General features: G+C 43.1%; 1 long non-coding RNA gene across 1 annotated transcript; it reads right to left on the bottom strand.

Moving 5' to 3' along the window:
• Window positions 1–8471: 8471 nt before the first annotated feature.
• LOC144369396 (uncharacterized) lies at window positions 8472–20371 on the bottom strand. The gene is made up of 3 exons (XR_013429021.1): window positions 13240–20371; window positions 12197–12280; window positions 8472–10384 (listed from the first exon to the last, which is right to left on the bottom strand). It is a non-coding gene; the product is annotated as an uncharacterized LOC144369396 (long non-coding RNA).
• Window positions 20372–22145: the final 1774 nt, after the last annotated feature.

Genomic DNA, 22145 nt, shown 5'->3' with positions numbered 1-22145 from the left:
TTTCTTAAGCGACATTAGGGGAACAGAAGCTGGGTTCATAAGTCCAAGAGATTCAAGTCCAGCTCTAAAAGAGCATACTGGCTTCTGTGTCGGAGTTCGTGGGAAGTACGAGGTTTCTCTTCCCCCTATTTAGATTAAGGCAATACTAAGACTCCTTAAAAAACGCGCAAGCGCCTCGAGGACCAAGTCCAGCAGCAGAGGCACCGCGGCGGTCAGGCGAGGCGGGATCTGGGCGGGGCATGGAGCTGAATGGGCGGGCCCGAGGGCGGGGCCGAGGGCGGGGCAGGGCCGGAGATAGCCGAGACTGCGGGCTTCCACCTACCTGGTCGTCTAGTTGAAGCTTTCCCTTCTGTGCCAAATTTTGCTTGCTCTTAGTCTTGTTTCTTTCCTCCCGACCTAAATCACCTAGTGAAGCGCCCCGCTGTTTTTCTGCCTAGGAGTAGGGACAGGTGGGCCAGGCTTAACCTGGCAACCTGAGAGGGGCAGCGCCTAAGAACATCTGGAGCACCTGCTGAGAGGCTTTTAGTATCTAGGGCTGTTAGGGGTTTCGTCTCAATATTTATTATTACAAATAGCCTACTGGGCTTCGTGCAGAGGACACACACATAGTGACCTAAAACTTAAGTCGACAAGATGTGAATTTTGCAGTTCCTCACTCTGATCTTGACTCTAATTTGAGTTTTCTGGGAATTGGTTGTTCATTCTTTTCCCAAGCTGTGCTCGCTGAGATAAACGCGCTGAATAGAAGGTGCCTAGAATCATTTGTGAAATCTGGACCTTAAACCACAAAGATCTGGACTACCGTTTTCGTATATTTCGATGTAGAGGTGTTTTTAAGTCTCCCCTATAGGCAAAATATTGCATAAAAGGAGTATACTCAGGATGAAACAAGAGTTTCTTTCCTAAAGCTCTGATTAGAAAGACACATTATAGGTGTATTTATAGTGCATTTATGAGCGCATGTAGCTAATTGATGAATGCTACTAACATTGATATAGAATTTTCCATTAACTCATCTAATCTTCATAACTACATTAGGAGGTGGATATTATGATTTCCATTTTACAGTTAGGAAAAGGAGGCCAAGAGAAATGCAGCACCTGTCCCAGGTCAACAATTGGTAGCAGAGTTAGTCATCGAGCTCAAGATTCTGTATACTTAGCTATAACATGTTATCTATAACATTATAGGTAAATAGATATAAATCTGTTCTAAAAAGGGGAGTATCAAGGCTGAGCACTCCAGAGCCATGGTGTACACCATCATCCCACTTTGGCAAGTCTAAGACCCAAATTCCCAAGTATTCAGCACTACCCTAGAGAGTAAGATTTCAGCAGATTCATAATATAATCCAATGCAAAATTGCTGTTTTTACAAAGTCATCATATAATGAAAACAATATGATATTTGAGTTTGAGTCTTATTTTCTCCATGGCTGAATGAGTTAAAACTAATCATTTCCATTTTTGGAGCAGTAATCATCATCATCATCATCATCATCATCATCATCATGGGTGTTTAGTAGTCTAACAATCAACAGTTCAGGAATTTACAAAGTTTAAAATAAGTTGCTGATGTTTACCTTTGGAACCTTTTGCTTTTCCATAGTTCTCAACTATATATAAGAATCTTAATTACCACAAACTTTTCTTGGTCAATCTAATTTAAATTGAGTAAATGCTACATGTAACAATAAACATTAGCAAGGATATAGGGGAAAAGTATACACTCATACATTGCTAGTGGGACTGCAAATCAGTGCAACCACTTTGGAAAGTCGTATGGAGATTCCTCAGAAAACTTGGAATGGAACCACCATTTGACCCAGTTATTCTGTTCCTTAGCAAATACCCAGAGGACTTAAAATCAGCATACTATAGTGACATGGCTACATCAATGTTCATAGCAGCTCAATTCATAGCAGCTAAGCTATGGAACTAACCTAGTACCCTTCAGCCGATGAATGGATAAAGAAAATATGGTACATACACAGTGGAATATTATTGAACCATAAAGAAGAATGAAATTATGGCATTTGCTGGTAAATCAATGGAACTGGAGACTGTCATGCTAAGTGAAATAAGCCAGTCCCAAAATCCCAAAGGTCAAATGTTCACTCTAATGTGGGGATGATGCTGACTCACAATGGCGGGGGCAGGGGGGGTTGTAGGGGGTCACCAGACTAGACAGGGTGGAGTAGGGGGAAGGGAGGGGGAATAGGAATGGGAAAGACAGTAGAATGAATCTGAAATAACTTTCCGATGTTCATATATGAGTGCATGACCAATGTAACTCCACATCATGTAAAAACACAAAAATGGGAAATTATATTCTATGTATATGATACGTCGAAATACATTCTATTGTTATGTATAACTAAAAAGAAGAAAAAATTTAAAAATTAAATAAATTAAATAAATGCTGGAATCCCACATGCTAAGAAGAAAGAATGAGCTTGCTAGCAAATACTGGGTAGAAAGAAAGGTATTTCGTAGAGTTCAGATGGGAAGGGGAAATTAAATTATTTAGGACAGCTCCTTTTCTCCATCCCACTGTCTTCTGGCCATATTTTGAAAAAAGAAGGAGAAACTATTTCCCCCAGTTCTTAACAGCATTAAGGTGTAGCAGCTTCTTGAAGTATAAAGGTGCCTGTCAACGCTGGTTATTTTCTTAAAGTCCCTGCCATCTGATTTTAGATCCTGCAAGACATAAATTAAGAATCCTGAAAATGTTACAACAGCCGGGCTGTTCAGTGGGAGATAAAATGTCAGTAGCAGAGTGTGGGTTGGGATGTCACATGGAGTGGATCATCAAGGGAAGATTTTGTCTCATTTCCCAAATAAAATGCAGCACACTCTTGACAGTACTAAGGCACCCTATTCTCATTCGTATTTGCACATCCCACCCAACATCAAAGACATGATGGTTCTTTCTTATCATGATCCCTCAGGTTGTTCCCTAGATCCTATTCTGAGAGAAAGTGACCACGACTCAGAGCGCAGAGGAGCTTGCCAATTGCCAAGTGAATTGAGTGAGTGCAAATGCCAGTCAGAATGACGGCTGGTGAATCAGACCTCCGCAGCTTCTCCATTTGCAAGGCTGCAGCGCTAATGGCCTCTGGCAGGCTGCTCTGTGAAAGCACTTGAGGAATGGATGGAAAACCGATAAAAATTTTAAGTGGGGTTACACTGAATATAAATAGGAACTGCCATGTGAAATAATTCTTAATTTTTTTTAATTCTCTGATTTCCCCAGAATAGAGTTTTTAAAAATCAACACTTGAAGCGCGTGCAGCCCTTGTAGTAGTAGAGCTGATTCCTTCCACCCTTTCCTGTGTTTTTAGGAAGGCTTGTATATCACCTGGCTTTGGTGTCACCTGTTGGGAGCAGAAATATGAGTTCTAAGCATTTATTTTAGGCGTTTTTCCCATGGGAGGGGACTTTCAGGGCAGAGGACCTCGAAAGCCCTGCTTTCTCTCATTTTGTTCCTTTGCTGTCAGATCTGCAAACAGAAGATTTTCCTAACCTGGGAAAAGATATGTGGAAAATGGGATACATCTAGTGCGCTGTTCCAACGAAGTGTTGCCTTTTTTTTTTTTTTTTTATGGTTTGTGTCTACCCTCTCTGATGGGAAAAAAAAAAAGAGGTAGAGAGAATACATTTTTCCAATACTTAAAACCACTAGTGATAACCCCCTAAGAAAAGCATCTCCAGTAAAAAGCAAAACGGAGAGCTAAACTCACTTTATGATACTTAGAAGATGACAACCTGCCGTGCAATTATTCATAATTTTCATGTGGCAGAAATCTCAGCTGTCATCTCCAGTCTTTTTGTCAAAGCCCTATCTGGTGTGGAAATTTTGTCTTTGAAATCTGAAATCCAGTATTATATCGATATTGAAAAACAAACCTTTGGGCTGGGGTTGTAGCTCAGTGGTAGAATGCTCACCTTGCATGTGGAAGGTACTGAGTTTGATCTTCAGACCCCATAAAAATAAAATAAAGGTATTGTGTCCATCTACAACTAAAAAAAAAATTTTAAAAAGAAAAGAAAAACAAACCTTTGTTAAAGCAAAGGAGTGGAGGGTCTGAATGGCACATATCTCACCCAAAGGAGGGGAGATGGCAGCTGGGACTGCAGTTGCAGGGACAGCTTTATTGCAGTTCTGGATGAACATATTGACATCAACTCCCTACTCTGACCTTCTCATTGTTGAATGTCAATACAGTGCGTGAAGCTGCCTCACTCTTGTCTGCCTGTTCTTCCTTATATGCAAGTCAAAAGCACATCCACAGAGATTATGGATTTAAGTCAATTTTGACACATTGCATTTCATTTCACTGGTAAAGAAAGGCTGAGGTATGACTCAGAATTTATTTTAAATCATCTTAAATACACTTAATTATGCATAGAAATCCAGAACAAGTTTCATGCTACTTTACATTAACATCTATAAAAATACAGTAGATGTAATTGTTGTTCTGTAGAGAGAATAAAAGGAAAGCAGTGACCCTCCCTCATTTGGGGGGAAGGGCTGGATCCTAGTCCCTGAAGAGTCTCACTCTCTGCATCATATATGTTAGGAATGTTTAAACATTTTGTAATAATGAGAATATATGACTTTTGTAAGCCTAAATATACTTGCACAAGTAACACAACATAAGGCATAAAAATTATATTTTAAAAAATGTTTTTATGTACTAATACTTCAAACCATGAGTTAATTTAGGATATTCTTTAATCACCCCTGAGTAAATGTGAAGAACTATTAAGTGACATGCCATGCGACAGGCCCTAAGGAAGGTGACTCAAAGGTCATTCTGCCCATTAGGGTTGACACTACAAGGGTTTTTCACAGGACTATTTGAGAAATGAATGGATGAATGAAAACAAGAGTGAGCAAATGAATGAACATTACCTCCAAACATTGCCATGGGAATGAACAACCAACCTGGGTAGTTATTTCCATGAGTACCCTGATGGCCATGGAAAGTGGTAATCAAGCAGAAAGGATATTAAAAACTATGCACCTGGGGGCTGAAGATATAGCTCAGTTTGTAGAGAGCTTGCTTTATATGTAAAAGGCCCTGGGTTCTATCCCCAACACCACATATACAAATTGTCTTCTGTAGTACTAGAACTTTCTATCTTGATTTTTTTAAAGCAATGACAAAGCTACATTTGTGTTTAACTCTTTTTAATACTTTTTTTCAGTTGTAGGTGGACACAATACCTTTTTTTTATTTGCTTTTTATTTTTATGTGGTGCTGGGAATCATGTTCACACATGCTAGGCAATCACTCTATCACCGAGCTCACACATGCTAGGCAATCACTCTACCACTCTACCTCTGAGCCACAACCCCGGAGCCTGAACTTTCTATCTTTAGAAAAAAACTACCTGGGGCTAGGGTTGTGGTTCAGTGGTAGAGCACTTGCCTAACACATGTGAGGCACTGGGTTCAATCATCAGCACCATATAAAAATAAATAAATTAAATAAAGGTATTGTGTCCATCTATAACTAAAAAAAATTTTAAGGAAATAAAAGAAAAATAATCTATCTGGACCTATCCAGTATGAAAACATGAGATGCTCTGTGGCTCTGTAACCACTTAAAGTCAGTATGCCCAGGATCCTATGGATTCTAAATCCATTAAATTTGTGACCTTAGCTAGTTCCTTAACCTCTCTCTTTCTTTATTTATTTATGGTACTGGGGATTGAACACAAGATCACTCTGCTACTGAGCTACATCCACAGCCTTTTTATTTTGAGATAGGTTCTCCATAAATTGCTTATGACCTAACCAAGTTGCTGAGGCTGGCCTCAGACTTGGAATCCTCATGCCTCAGCCTCCCTAGTGCACACTAACACCTTAGCCTCTCTGGAGCAGAGAATAAAAATTCCAATTTAACAGGTCCATTGGAAAGGACTAAATAAGATGAAATGTGCCAAAAACCTTAAAGAAGATATGTAAATATGTGGATGTGCAAATGAGAAATAATTTTGCATAAATAATAAAACTGGATCTAAAGACACTGATATAAACCAAAATTAATTTAGTATGATGTAAAGCATTAGAATTTTCATTCTATTAGTGTTTGTGTTTGTGTATAGTTAGCTGGTTATAATAAAATGTAACCTAATACAGGCATGGTGGTGCACATATCTAATTCCAGCAATTCAAGAGACTGAAGCAGAAGTTCAAGGGCAGCCTGCACAATTTAGTAAGACCTTCTCTCAAAATATAAATAAATAAATAGGGTTGGGGGTATAGCTCAGTGGTAAAGCTCCCCAAATTCCATCCCCAGTACAATAGCAACAGAGATACTGTAACCTAAAAATCTTCATTTCCTCAGCCCCTTTTGCTCTTCTCTCTTTCTTTCTCCTTTCCCAAAAAGTAATAAATTTTCATTAAGACCATGGACAGCTGGGCGTGGTTAACTGGGGATGCTGAGGCAGGAGATTGAGAGTTCAAAGCAAGCCTCAGCAACTTATGGAGGCCCTAAGCAACTCAGCAAGACCATGTCTCTAAGGAATTATTTTTAAAAAGGGCTGGGGGTGTGGCTCAGTGGTTAAGTGCCCCTGGGTTTAATCCCCCGTCTCCCCCCCCAAAAAAAAAGACCATGGGACAGCCAGACGAGAGCTGTCAGGTGGATCCCAATATAAAAACAGCCACCAAAAACTGGAATCTCTGTTTAGAGACTGAAAGCCAAAGAAAGGAGTGTGGTGTCCCACTGAAATCACAGCCAACCTTTTCATATTGACATTAAAATTAAAAATCAGATCATCTTCAAGTGCCAGATCTATAGTTCTACTAGCCTCCCCTTCCTCCTCAGATTTATTATTTATTTGGTTGGTTTTTTTGGTGCCTGGGATTGAACCCAGGGACACTTAACCACTGAGCTACATCCCCAGCCCTTTTTATATTTTATTTTGAGATAGATCTTGCTAAGTGGCTTAGGGCCTTGCTAAGTGACTGAGGCTGGCCTTGAGCCTGAGATCCTCCTGCCTCAGCCTCTAGAGCTGTTGGGATTACAGGTGTGCGCCATAGCATTCAGCTCCTCAGATTCTTAAACAGCATAGATGTGATATTTCTTTAGTCTCTGCTACAATGGAAACCGAAAGCCATGGTCCTAAGATTTTCACTGAAGAAGGTAACAGGTACCTAGGCTGTCTCTGACCAACCTAGTTTTGAGTCTCACCTCTTCCTACTGGCCAGGTCAGTTTTCCTGGACAAGTCCCTTCCCTGGTCTGAGTCTCAGAGTAAAGCGATAGTTCTAAATCACAGGGTCCTCATGTATCATCAGGTAGTAAACTCCTGTGTGTGTTCACCTGTGCCTGGCGCTGCCTACTGGGTGATTCCAAGATATTTGGCTACGGTAGGGTGGAGAGCTGGAAAAGTCAGCCTGGGTCTTCTTCATAGAAATGGACAGGGAAAACAAAGGCCGTGAAAACAGGCTAAGAGAAACATAGAAACCTGCAGAAATGTGTCTAATGGAAGGCAAATCTCCCCCTCAAAAGAAATGGAACTTGCTGGGGTAGTGGCTCAGTGGTGGAGCACTCACCTAGCATGTGTGAGGCACTGGGTTTGAAATTCAGAAAAAAATAAATAGTTATAAAAACAATTTCTGTCTTTAAAAAAAAAAAAGAAAAGAAAGGGAACTGGAGGAAGTATGATATTCTCCAAACCACAGTTGAGAGACTTGGAAAGCGCAAGTCAGGGACACTGACCCTGCACCTGGATCTCCCAGCCACACCTCTGCCCTAAGAACAGGAGTAGACTTCACTGACTACCCATCAGTACTAGCCCAGGAGAACAATTGCTAGGGCATAATTCCAAACAATGCAAAGCCCAAAGGCTCCCAGCCTTAGGTCAAAACTTGGCTTTCTGACAACAGGAAGACAGGGTGGCCTTTAATTGTGTGAACCTCCAACTCACTCCAACAGCCAACTTCAAAGCTACCCTGTCCTCTCGCCTGGAACCACTCCTGTCTCCTAACAGCAGCAGATGCATATTGCATCTATTTTAATTTAAATCATGGTAAAGTTAAAATCAACCCAAGGTGTTTGTGTGTCCCCCCACTCCCTGAGCAGAAGAACGCGCTCTGTGAACGCAGCCTTGTCTCGGCACAGGTGTCAGGAATGAGCCTGTAAATCTGCCCAGGCAGTTCTGTTCTTGAATCATTAAGAACAACCGAGTGGGTGGAACAAGAACATGAAATTGCTGTGTGCACTCATGTTTTGTTTATGGAGCAATCATTTCTAGACGTGTTTTCTTTTTTTATGAAGAATCCTTTCTATGTTTGCCTGTTAACACCCCACCTTCCTGCCTGTCCCCAGCTCTCTCACACCCACTAAAAAGAAACATTAAGAGCGTTACGAAAATCTCCGCAAATTTAAAGAATAGGTTACATTAAGTGTCTCTCTAAACCAATTCCATTTATTCAGTCAAAATAAATGATTTAGTAATATGAATAATACAGGTAACAACTAAACTTGAACATTGTGTATTGTTTAGAAAACTCATAACAAATGCTGGAAAAGTCATCAAAATCACTTTCCTTTTTCTACCCTTGTGTAAGGCGGGCCTTGTTTTACCCAGTGGATTGAAAGTTCCTGTGATGCTAATTATTGGCAGTGTTTAATTAATGGCTTCTGTCCCTGCCACAGATTTTTTTTTTTCTTCACTACACGGAGCCTCAGTTTCTGCATTTATAAAATGGAAAAGACTGGGGCTGAGGTTGTGGCTCAGTGGCAGAGCACTTGCCTTGCACACATGAGGCACTGGGTTCAATCCTCAGCACCACTTAAATCAATAAATTAGTAAAACAAAGGTAACATGTTCATGTTCAATTAAAAAAAAAAAAAGGAAAGGCTTGGGTGTATTCGTGTGTGTGCCCAGGATGTCGTAAGCACTCACTCGACTGTAATAACTAATAACCAGTGCCTAGGCAGACAGAATGGAATAGGGTTTTGCCAAATCCTGTTAATCCTCTTCTCCCCTACACCCTAACCTTGGCACAGAGCAGCTGCCAACAGGATTTAGCCTGGCTATGATGGCTGTAGTTAGTGCCCTAGGCTTCCAGGACACCCACAGCTTCCCTCCGTCTTGTGGCCTGCCTGGGAAGGGAGGGACCCCAAAGAGGTCTGTGTGGAGCTCTGAGGTCTACCTTCTGGGCAAGCCTCATGTCATCATTTTCTCTCCCACTGTTTTGGCTTTTCAGCATTGTCCTTCTTGGCACCGCCCCAGCCATGTTCTCGGTGACACATACCTGTAATGTCCTCCTGTTTGTGGCATCCAGCTTGCTGCTGGAGGCTGAGTGGGATGGTATCCAGTGCTTTAAAAGAAGGAGAGATTGCATTAAATTTTCTTTCAGTAAAATGAGCTAGGGTTTTTGAAAAATGTCTCATGGAACAGCTCTCATAACTTAGTTCTGTGATCATTTCTCCTCTGCCGTCTCTAATTGCAAAGGGTTCTTTGAGAATAATGATGTCCAGCATTTTAGTGCTTTTCAGTAGGTGAATAAGGATGCATCACCCACAGAGTGGCTTCTCAGATTTATCCACAATACCAGGGAAACCTTGCCAGCAAGGCTGGGGCTGGTCTGGGAAGACCACGATCGACAAGTTTGTAGATCTAGGAGTTTGTTGATCATGGTCTCCCCAGGATGGCCTTGCAAGCCTCCACAGAAATGCTTTTGATCCCAAAATCTGTTTGGCCAACATTCAGTGGCCAGGACAAAGTCAATGCGAGCAGAACAAAGCAGGCCACCAGGCCTACTTTCTTCAGGATCTGGGACTGCTGCCCAGGGCTACCGGTCCCCAGCCATGTGCACTCCGGGAGCCGAGGATCCAATTAGAGAACTGAGAGTAGTGGTCATATGCTTCCAAGAGAGCAGTAATGCTGTCAATCATCCGGCACTTAATTTCCGGTGGGTTGTAAAAGTGCCATTTATCCTGCACGCTTCAGGGTGAGCAGCTCGGTAGAATTCTAAGTTAAATGATGCAAGAAGAACAACTCTTGGTGAGAATTTTGTGCCTTGGAATTAAAAACAAAGCAAAAAAGACCAAACCTATTTTTATATTGATTGCAAATACCGCAACGAAAGAATTTCTTCCCATTAAATTCCCTTGATGAAGCCGTAGGTAACCCGAGTTGACAGACACTGGAGACTGCAACCGTTCTGCAGGCACCTCGAGGCACAAATGGAGCTTTGTGATTATGCCCGGAGGGGGGCAGGGCCTCTGCAGGCTGCTCAGGACAAATTTTAGCCACGATGACATTGTCCAGCCCATAAAGAGATGATCCCCGTGGAAAATGGGTAGAGTCAAGCTGAGAAGAATGTGGAGCCGATGGACCACGGGGGACAGCAGCAGTGGCCCTAGAACAGAGAGGCAGTTGGTAGAGGGAGGGCCAGATGCTGAGTCACCATGGAACAATTATGGTGAAAATTATGGTGAACTTTTCATTTTGAAAAAGGGTCAGGGAAAGAAGAAATAACTAGTGGCATGGTCTGTTATTTAAAATACTTATAGTATAGTATACAAATATGCTATTCAATAAATATGTCCCCCAAATGCACCGTTAGCTTCCATAATAAAGGTAGGATGGCAGACTATCCAATAGAATGCAATGTCATGTGTCTGGGTTGGCCAATATGGTGGCCACTGTCCCATGTGGTTAATTAAGCACTTTGAATGTGGCTACAGGAGAACCAGGGTCTATGGCCTGCGATGCACAGGTTTAAGGTGACACAAGTGGAAAGGAGAAAGCAGACCTTTCTCCTAAGAGCAACCTCCTTTTAAATCCTGAAAGAGGGCAATCCAACTCATTTGCTAATGAATTCAGGCTGCAGGGAAAAAATATAATTTCAATTTGTATTGAAAAGTGCTTTAATTTCTGTCTAAATGTTGAAGCCTAGTAACTTCTCTTTTTCACAATTTCAGTGAGAAAAATATCATTTTATCGTTCTGGAAAATGGAAGTGTCATTCTCACCATGTGCCCACCATTAATGTCTCCATCTTCCAGCCACACGGTGCTGTGCCTCTGTGGGCTTCTAGCCTCACGTTGTCATTTTTACAGCCAGAGGCATCAATGCATTCTTCCGTTGCTCATGACATGTTGGGCTTCCCACCCTGATGTGGACAATAGTTCACTGCATATCAACATTTCTGTTTGTGAAATGGCCACTTTTTTCTCTGGCTGTTCAGCAACCAGCAACCGTCAGCAAGTCTGAGTGCCACCCTGAACCTAGGCAACATCCCCAAGGACAAAGTGGCTTCTGCACAAAGATAGTGGGCACCAGGGAAGGGGCAGCACACAGGCCTCTCCTGCTGCCTACCCAGGGCCCAAGCCCCCAGAAACCCCTACAGAGTAGGCTCTGAGGCCTTGACCTCACCCCTTGCAAGGGGCAAAAATCAGGCCAAGGGGAATAGATGAGGGGAACCTAGAGGTCCTACACAGGGTATAGCAGGCCAAGTGCTAGGAAGCAGGGGAACAGGAGGGGACCCAGGCTCTTCAGGCCAAACAAGACATATTTACAAATCCATAAAGAGCAAGCACCAGGCAGCAGTCTTCTCCATATGAGGGTTTTGTCTGGTAAAAAGTGCCAAGGACTCACCCTGCAGGAGTGGCCCTTAAGGAGTGGGGAGGAGGCTGGGATAGCTGGGGTAGCCCAGGCAGCTCAAGGATGCTGAGAGGACACACCAGACCAGGCCACACGAGCTGAACAGGCCACTCAGCCAGGCCTGCCTAATTGATAAAGGCTCCTAATGAGCAGGATAAACACCATTTGGGGCCATTTGCTGTGAAATGGACTGAGGTGTATGAGAAATCGGCCTCATGTGGACAGAAAACACACACATCAGCAGAAAATAATGTGCTAGAAAAGTTTAAATTGAAGACGTGCCGTTCCGAGTGTGCAGAGGCGTTAATGCTTATGTAATTAATCATTTCAGATTTGAAAATTGGGATTTTTTTTCCATTTTAATTAATTAGCCAGTAGACTCGTTATAGTACATTTTTCATGTCAAAAAGGCAGTAGGTCCTGAGAGAAGGGAGAGCAGCTGCAGGGGAGAAGTGCAGAGTGTTAGAGTGTGCTGTGGAAAACACCGGGAACCACCATCATCCTGCCCAAAATATCCCTGTGGAGGGAACGGGAGCCCAGAACTGGGCAAAACACGTGGGACTTACCTGGGTCCCATGAATGCAAGACCGTGCGGTGCTCACGTTTTTCAGTATCTGCATTAGTCAGCTTTCTGTCACTGTGACAAATACCTAAGATAAACAAAAAGAGGAAGGGTTTATTTGGGCTTATGGTTTCAGAAGTTTCAGTCGATGGTCACTTAACCCTGCAGTTTAGGGCCTGTGGCAGCACTGTGCATTATGGTGGGAGTACACGGCAGAGGAGGCTGCTCATTTCATGGTCAGAAATGAAAGAGAAAAAGGAAGGAGCTGGGGTCCCAATATCCCCTTAAAGGCACACCCTCAGTAACTTCCTTCCACTAAGCACTACATCCCAAGAACTCCACAGACTGGCAACCTAGCTTTTAACACATAGGCCACTGGGAGTCCATTTCAGATCCAAGCTATAGCAACCCCTTACCCAAAGTTGTTGCCTGCTTGGCCTATGGATTTGTCTTTTTTTAGAAAAAGGATGCAGGAAGAGGATTACAGTTTAGATTTCGATGCCAATCACAGGGATTCTAGTCCTGATGTTGAGAAACTGATGTGACTCCATTTTTTGAAAAATAAATGAATAACAGCAGCTTCTACCTCAAGGCCTGTCCTTGGAAAAACCCACAGAGTACTCCTAAGCATATACCTACCCTGCTGAGTTGTTTGTAAATAACAGGACTATTTACAAACTCAGTTAGGCTAGGTGGGGACCCATAGCAACCTCCCTAGCAACCTCCAATCAGCATGAGACAGGGAAAATACCTGGGATGCCAGATAACCCCCAAGTAGTTTATGGTGGTTGATAACATGTTGGGAAACCATGTAGTTTAGCACGTACACTCCTCGTGGCCTAAACCAATCAGTTCAAAGGAATCCCCTTCTTGTACTAACCAATCACCCCTACCCAACTTGTTCCCGCCATTGAATGTGCTAATCAATGTTAAGAGTTGTTGTTTGATTTTCCGGCGGTATGGAATGATTTGCTGTGTGATGTAGTGATGCATAGAGTATCCCCCCAAAACCTATAAAATCTCACTGAACAAAGGACCGGGACTCACTCCCTGAACCGCTGCATCAGGAACGGTTGTGAGTCCAGGCTTGAGCTTGCAATAAAGACCCTTGTGTGATTGCATCGGATTCGGCTCCTGGAGGTCTATTGGGGTCCCACGAATCTGGCATAACAATGTCACCTGTTCGCTGGAAATTTTGGACAACTCACTTCACCTCTTTGTGCCTCTGTTTCCAGCTTTGTATGATGCAGACAAAAGATTCAGGGTTCCTGAGAGAAAAAAATAAATAAAATAAAGCATATATATTGCTTACTTAGATGCCCAGAAAATACCTAGACTTAGAAGTGGTAGGTTTTATCACTGTACTTCTTTGTGAGACAGAATATCACCCCTGACTTCTTCAGAAAACTTTATGTATATGTATTAAAATATACATAACAGCCAGGTGCAATGGTGCACGCCTATAATCCCAGTGACTTGGGAGGCTGAAGTGGGAAGATTGCAAGTTCAAGGACAGTCTCAGCAACTTAGTGAGAACCTGTCTCAAAATAAAAACATAAAGCACCTTTGGGTTCAATTCCTAATACTGTAAAACAAACAAACAAACATAACATGATTTACCATTTAACTATTTTAATTTTTCAGCTCAGTGACAATAAGCATATTCATGGCTTGCCATACAACCATCACCACCATCCACCTCCAGAACTTTTTTAACTTCCCTAACTGAAACCCTGTACCCAATAAACATGAACTCCTCTTTCACCCTTCACTCTACTTTCTATACCTATGAATCTTCCCTACGAACTTCATCTAAGAGGAATTATACAATATCTGTCCTTTGTGATTGGCATATTTGACTTCCCATAACATCTTCAAGCTTCATGCATGTTGCAGAACATGTTAAAATGTTCTTCCTTTTAAAGACTGAATAGTATTCCACTGTAGGTATGTACATATTTTGATTTTCCACTTATCTGTCCCTAGACACGTGGGTTGCTTCCACCTTTTAGTTATTGTGAACAATTGGCTATGAACATAGGTGTACAAATGTCTGAGTTTCCTGTGAGTAGAATTTCTGGGTCATGGTTAATTCTGTTTAATTTTTCGAGGAGTCTCCATATCATTTTGCATAGCTACTCTACGATTTTATATTCTTACAAGTGATGTACATAGATGCTTGCCAACACTTGTGGTTTTCTGGTTGTTTTACAGTAGCCATCCTGGGGGGGTGTGAAGTGGCATCTCTTTGTGGTTTTGACTTGCATTTCCCTGATGCGGAGCGAGGCTGATCATCCTTTCGAGTTCCCCATAGTTATCAGAGAGCGGATGCAAAGGTTAGAGAGCATAACAGAAATTTCTTGGGACTGGGTGTGAGAACTGCTGAAAGAAAGGAGCACAAGCTGGTAATGCAGGGTCTGTACAGGCCCATCCTGAGGGTGGCCGAAGGTGACTGTGAATTCAAAACTGCAGAGAGTCCAAGAAAGAGGAAACCGAACAGTGAAAAGGAGCTCTTTCGAGTAAGCTGGTAAACCCACTGCTGTGGATCTGCCCAGAGGATCCTGGATTTGTGTTTCTGGTGGGAGGGAGAGGCCTGGCCTCCCACTGCACCCCTGGAGCGGGCCCTTGGCGAGAGTGGACTATGCCTCCTTCCCACCATGTCTTCCCACCAGAGGCTCCAGGCCTGGTCCCAGGCACCTCAGGGAGCAGATAAGGACCAGGAAAGGCCACTAACCTATCCCTCTGCAGAGGCTCCCAGCCTTGCTCCTCTTCCCCCTACTGCTCCAACTCTATGTCCCCCCACCTCCTTGCTTTCCTGTTCCAGAATGATCTGAAACTGTTTATTGGCTTAGCTTTTAGTTGTTCTTCTCCTGCTCTGGACCATGAGCTCATGAAAGGAGGGACCTTGTCTCTCTTCCTGGCACAGAGCAGGAGCTCAGTAAATATTTGTTGAACAAATAGATGAAGTGCTTCTTGAAGGCCCCAGTCTCTCCTCCACAGACACGGGCTGGATCCCACATCTCCCTTCTCCACCTCTATCCTCTGTGCAAATATCTGAGTTTAATGTACAAATATCAGCGCGGGTTTCACTCAGTTTTTTCACGGAAATCTCTGCTGACCTCCTGTCTCCCCTCACTGCTGGCTCTCAGCTCTGGATGGCCCCAGCAGGTACAGTAGCCAAGACTTCAGTTTATCCCCAAACTCTCTTCTGGTCCTCTTTTACAATATCATCCCCAGTCAAGAACCTGTACCCCCAGGCCTGTCAATCTAAATTTTTCTGCCTAATTTCCTAAATTATCAAAAACCTGTGAGGCCCAGGGGTTTTTATGTTAATTCTAACCCACATAGGTAATCTGTGGTCACTCAAAGTTCTGTTGCTTCAGCCCCTCTGCAAATGAAAGCCTTAAAAAATGTGTTACTTCTTTGACTCAGAAATTCCACTTCTATGCATTTGTTCTAATAAGTAATCAAAATTATATGCAAATATGTATCTTCAAGGATATGCATTGTGGTGGAAAAGTGGAAATAAACTATCTAATAAAAATAAGAAATTGTAGGACTGAGGGCATATAAGTCAGTGGTACAGTTACTAATGTGGCACACCTAAGGCCATGGGTTAGATCCCAGGTAGTGCCAAAACAAAACAAAAAGCAATTGTTTAAATAAATTATGATGCATATGTAAAATTAAATACTTGAATCCTTTACTAAGTCATGCTGTAGAATTCTGGATGCTGGAATATATTATTAACATCGTGTTAATTTTGCCAAAGCAGGAATATTAATGAAGATATAATTTGAGGTGCTAAAACAAAGGTCAAAATAATAGTGACTTAAACAAGAGAGAAGTTAATGGAGTCTAGGGCCAATAAAGGGTTGTTTTAGTCGTCGTGACCAAAAGACCTGACAAAAACAATTTTAGAGGAGGAATAGTTTATTTGGTGCTCACAGTTTCAGAGGTCTCATCCACAGACGGCCAACTGCATTCCTCTGGGCCTGAGGTGAGGCAGAACATCAAGTCAAAAGAGTGAGGTGGAGGAAAACAGCTCAAGACATGGCCACCAGGAAGCAGAGAGAGAGTTCTGATCACCAGGAACAAATATATACCCCAAAGGCATGCCCTAGTAACCTGTGTCTCCAGTCATACCCTACAGCCTACAGTTACCACCTAGCTCATTCATTCAAATGGATCAACACATTGAATAGGTTAAGACCCTCAAAACCCAATCATTTCACCTCTAATGCTACTTGCATTGTCTCACACATAAGCTTTTAGGGGACACCTCGTCTAAACCATAACAGAGGTCTACAGGGGCAGGTTCCTTCTTTATTATCACTCTGTCGTCCTCTAATTTTTAAAAAATTAGAAACTCATCATTCTCACCCACCTGATGGCCAACAACAGCTGCCCCAGCTCCTGGCATCCAGCTGTGGTGGAAAGAGAGAAGTAGACACAAAGGGCAGACCCCATTTTTTTTAAGGATGTGAGCTAGAATTTGCAAACATCCTTTCTGCGCACAGCCATTAGCCTGAAATCAATCACACAGCTCTACCTTCCTGTACAGGAGACTAGAAAATGAGTCCTACGCCCAGGGAGATTGTGATGCTTCAGTAAGTACTAAAGGATTCAGGGAGAGTGGATATGGGAGATATTGGATAGCCTCTCCCATAGCAGACAGCGAGACAGCATGTCCAGTAGGGTACATACCAAAAAATGTAGCAGCTATCATCTCTAAATGGTGCTATTCAAATTTTGTTTGTGCTTTTCTGTACATGTTCTTTAATGAATATATATATTACTTTTGAAGTCAAGATTTTTTAAAAAGTCAATCTTATTTCTTAAGAACTATTTTGAGTCACCCTGAACTTCTGCCTCATTTCCTGCCAGCCCAGCCCTGATTCATTTCACCTCAGGCCTTTTAATCACGCTGTCCCAGAGGCTCAGTGCTGCCTGAACTTCTCTCCCAATATCCCCAGTCATTTCTGCTCATCCTTCAAGGTCAGTTCCTAATCTGGCTGCCTCATCCCTGTTCCTCCAGGAGAGATTCTGAACTTTCCCAGGCAACTTCTCCTAAGAGTGTTGCTGGCTTCCTAAGGACATGTCATTCAAATGGCCAACACAACAATCTTGTCACAGTGCTCTGAAGAGCCTCCTAGGACAGGCCTGAGACATCTATCATAGGCTAATCCAGAAAGGACTTGTACTTGCCACAGTGGTGCCTCCAGGGGGCCTCTGCTTCGCCCCCAGGACCATCCTGTGGCTGGGCTAAGAAGGCCAGGATACTTAAAACAGTGACAGGCTGAGTTTTCCCAAGGCCTGGGAGGATCTCAAATGGCCTGTGCACTCAGAGCTGCTCTTGGTAGGGCCACTTCTCAATTCAGCTACCGACAGGGTCACTAGACTTAGCAAATAGCAAATGTTAAACTGAAGTTCAGATAAATAGCAAATAATATTTTCAGCATAAGTATGCCCCAAATAGGGCCGGGGATATACTTATACAAACAATTTTTTATTTAAAATTATTTATTATCTGATATTCAAATTTAATTAAGAATCTTTTTCTTTCCCTCCCAGTCCTGGGGATGGAACCCAGGGGAGCTCTACCACTTACTACATCCCAAACCTTTTATTTGTATTTTGAGACAGGCCCTCATTAAGTTGCCAAGGCTGGTCTCAAATTGATCTTCCTTTGGCCGCAGCCTCTCAAGTTGCTAGGATTATCAGATTGGTTATTAACTTTACGTGTTTTATCAATTGCCTTTTTTACTCCTGTCACAAGGTACCACAGATTCAGTGGTTTAAAACACTGTAAGCCAAAAGTCCAGAATCTGATTCAGCGTCCTTAAGTCCTGGTGATTGCAGAGCTGGTTCCTTCCGGAGGCTCTGGGGAGAATCTCCTTTCTTGCCCTTTCCTGACTCTAGAGGATGTCTGCATTCCTTGGCTTGTGGCCTCTCTCCCCATCTTCCAAGCTTGCAGGTGTAGCATCTCCAAAGCTGTCTCTCTCACTCTCTGCCATTCTTGCCTGTGATTACATTGGGCCCACTTAGATAACCCAGGATAACGTCCCCATCTCAGGTCAGTAACTTAACTGTATCTACAAAGCCCTTTTTACCATGTGAAGTAACACATTTACAGATTCTGAAGATCAGGACAGGGGACCTCTCTGGGGAAACCATCCCTCAGCTTACTGTACCCTTCTGGTTCCAGTCATACATTACATTGTTTCTATTGCAAGAAACATTTTGCTTTCTAAACACCAACCCCAGCTTTCTCCCTCAGTCTGTGTAATGGCACTTGGCATATCATAGTGCAGCTATTTGACAACTGTCTGTCCCACTCCTTGACTTTGAAGACAGAGACAAGAGCAATGTGTTCAGCTTTCCTTGCGACTGACACATGGAATCAGTACTTGAAAAAAATGATGATTGGATAAATGTGAAATTGTAAATTAAGGTATTCCTCTCGCAATGTATTTATATTACAGACGTCAACAAGAAAATACGTGTTGGGTGGGGACATGGACTTGGTGGGAAGGGAACTGGGACCTGGACCAGAGAGCTGGGCAGCAAATGAAGCACCTTACACAGATGGGCTTGAACCAGAGGGCAGCAACAGCCAACCATGACCTCCCTGGGTATACATGAAGGGGGTGGTTATGAGTGTGGCGGGGTTCCCCAAGCACACCCACAGCAAGGATTTGGGTGAAAGCACTTTATTTGGCAGGTGTTTCTGAATATGACAGGACACCCAAATTAGCTGCTCAATGTGATTATTACTAAGAGGTGGGATTACAATGAGGCATACCTTCAGCTTTATTTACTTTTATAATATTTTCAAAGTTTACCAAATAGAAGAATATTTCGATCTTGTAGAAAATATAGATAACAGTAGGAAGTATTTATGTGGCTAACAGTAGGAAGTATTTATCCTATGCTGTGGCTGGGCCCCAGGAGAAGGACCACTTCTCAGCCCCACGGCCGCTGCCACCTTGATTTTCCCAGCCTGACCCATGCACCAAAACACCCCCAAGCACTGCTCACTCTGGTTAACTAGACCTCTCTTCTTCCCACCCTCTCACTTGTCACAAGCTTTACACAGTTATCAGTTTTTAGTCACAGTTCATCGGAGTCCATCTTTGATAATTAATGGTCTCTTCTTAAAAGAAAATAAATCTCAGTCATTATAAATTTATCAAGATCATTCTGTCAGAGTGGATTTTTTTTATTGGTTTATCTTCTTGTTATAATTAATTTTGTTTTATCTGATGGCATCCACACAATGCTTACCCACACCAGGACGTGCCTTTGTGAGCATCTTCCTTCGACTCCTTTGTTCTTGAACTGGGGCCATCAAACTAGCTGTCATAAGTGACAGGACTCTCCTGAGTACAAAGAAAGCAAGTGACCTGCCAGGCCCCAGGGCAGCAGGACTCCACCCCTTTGGGCCCAAGATGACAAACGGCCAGTCCCTGCCACTGTGGTCATGACTGCTCCCACCCCAGTTTTGATGGATAAAGGTTCATGAATCAAACCAGAAAGATGGCAACCCCAAAGCACTGAAGTCACCTCTTCTGTCTAGTTTTTTGAAGAAGTGAAAGAATAAGGAAAGATTTCTTTCACTCATTAATCCCATAAATTCTTGTGCAGAGGCACACACCTGGAATCCCAGTGACTCAGGAGGCTGAGGATCTTGAGTTCAAACCCAGCCTCAGCACTTGAGTGAGGCCTGAAGCAACTCAGCAGGATCCTGTCTCTAATAAAATATATAAAAGGGCTGGAGGTGGTGGCTCAGTGGTTAAGCACCTCCAGGTTCAACCTCTGGTGCCATAACAAATAAATAAATGAATAAGAGCTGGGGATATAGTTCAGGGGTGGAGGACTTCTTCCCCAATACTGTATCAATCGATCAGCCCATCCATCCATTCTTCTTGTCATCTGTTATGGACCAGGCATAGTGATAAGTGCCCAAGGAAAGATTAAATGTGAATTATTCTTCCCAAGAGGAGTAAAGTGAATAATGCCTGGTCAGCTCTAAAATGGAACAAGTCAGGGTAGGGAGGAAACATGGAAAAGAGAAAAGGAGGGCTGGGGTTGTGGCTCAGTGGTAGAGTGCTCGCCTAGCACACATGAGGCACTAGGTTCAAACCTCAGCACCACATAAAAATGAAATAAAGATATTGTGTTCACCTACAACTAAAAAATAAATATTAAGAGAGAGAGAGAGAGAGAGAGAGAGAAGAGGAAGTGAATGATCCCACCTAAGAGAAACTCAGGGTCACCAGCCTGCTGCTGGCTGGCAGCACAGCAGTGACTGACAGTTATAGAAATACATGGTCTCTTGTTCTATCTGAAACCTTAAGGAACACAGTGCTTCCATAAATAAGCATCACACACACTCCTACCCCAGAAGGCTCTGCTGGCCTGTCACGGAGTGGGGAAAGAGAGGCTGCATTTTTGTTTACTTTGGCAAATCTAAATTTGTAGCTAGAGTCTCATCACAAGGCCTTCCTCACAGAACCTGGTCCCTGTCACACAGCAGGCCCTGCCAGCTAGGGGAACTGGGTAACCCACTAAAGTGGACTGGAGCTCAAGCCTGGGGTCCCTGACAGCTGTTCCCTGACTACCCACCATCCTGTCCTTTAACTGCACAATCTGTCTTGCAAAGATAATTGGCATTCCGTTTTCAGTGGATGAGCACTGAGTGCAAAAGATTTACTAGCTTTGGTATAAAACTGGTTCCACCTCAGTGAATTAAATTCAGTTAGCTGCCTCCTCATCCTGGCTGTGCTTCTAATCAGGGGTGCCCGCTCTGCCTGGTGTCCAGGTGAGGGGGTTGGAAAGAGAGCGAGGTAGGCACTTGGCAGGCTACACCACTGGCAGAATATTGCTGCATGTAAGATGCTCATCTCCTTAGTGGCAAAGGAATAGTTGGCTCTTCCTCCACATTTATCTCCACTAAGGACTCAATGTCTCCATATCCACACTGTGAGCATTCTGAGGGCTGCAGGAGACCACTCTGCTCTGACAACTTTCTCTGCCACTGACATTATCTCCTAATTATCTTCTCAGCGGCTACAGCACAGTACCAGTCCTTAACTTGTGCAAAATGATCATAATACCCAATGTGATTGGGAGGAAAGCAAATTCTGCAGCTCTTGGAGCTACTTGGAGCTATTATCATTTTTCCAAAGGGCCTAAATAATACTCACAATCATCAGAAAGGAAAACACACACACATTACTTTAAGTGACCATTACTCAGAAGACAATAACACACGTTTTTCAGGCAGATGAATATGTTTATGTAATAGAGTAAGTCTTGTCCTCAGCAGAGCTTCCAAGAACTAGAGTCATTAAGTTAATGGCCTGAAACAGAACTGAACAGACTCGTGTCTGTTCCACGATACATACCCTGGGCGGTGGGGTGCACTGCAGTCTTTAAGAAATGACTTTTTTTTAAGAACAAATTACTTTTTCCAACAGACTTGAGCTCAAGGGGAAAAGGCCAGCTTAGCCTGGAAATCAAGTGGTGGCATTTAAAAGGCAACTTTGATAAGCCTCTCATTGCCATTGTGCTGATCCTTAAAGAAAGAAGACTGGAAGTCACCCCCTACCACCACCCTGCAATCTCCTCCCTGGCTTCAAGCCCTTTCCTTGTCTCTGGTCAGTTCTTGGTGACATAAGCAGTTTCTGATGGTGGAAGCCTGCTCTACCACCAGTGTGGCACCAAAGGGACAGATAAACAGCCTAAAACCACTCAGCCTTGGTTGGCTCTCCTGGGCTTCAGAAACACCCAATCCTGGCTGACCATGCTGGTGGCATAAGGAGGAAATCAATAAAGGGCTGTGAATGGACCCATGCTTCTACACAGCTAGAAAAGCCACCCAAAAGTATTTGCAGGCCTGACACCTGGATGTACAGGCCACACAGGGAGCTCCACCAAAGACCCAAATG

The sequence above is a fragment of the Ictidomys tridecemlineatus genome, chromosome 12, assembly GCF_052094955.1.
Source record: "Ictidomys tridecemlineatus isolate mIctTri1 chromosome 12, mIctTri1.hap1, whole genome shotgun sequence".
Lineage (NCBI taxonomy): Eukaryota > Metazoa > Chordata > Mammalia > Rodentia > Sciuridae > Ictidomys > Ictidomys tridecemlineatus.
Note: the sequence above shows the minus strand (reverse complement) of the source record. Positions and strands in the feature narration are given on the sequence as shown.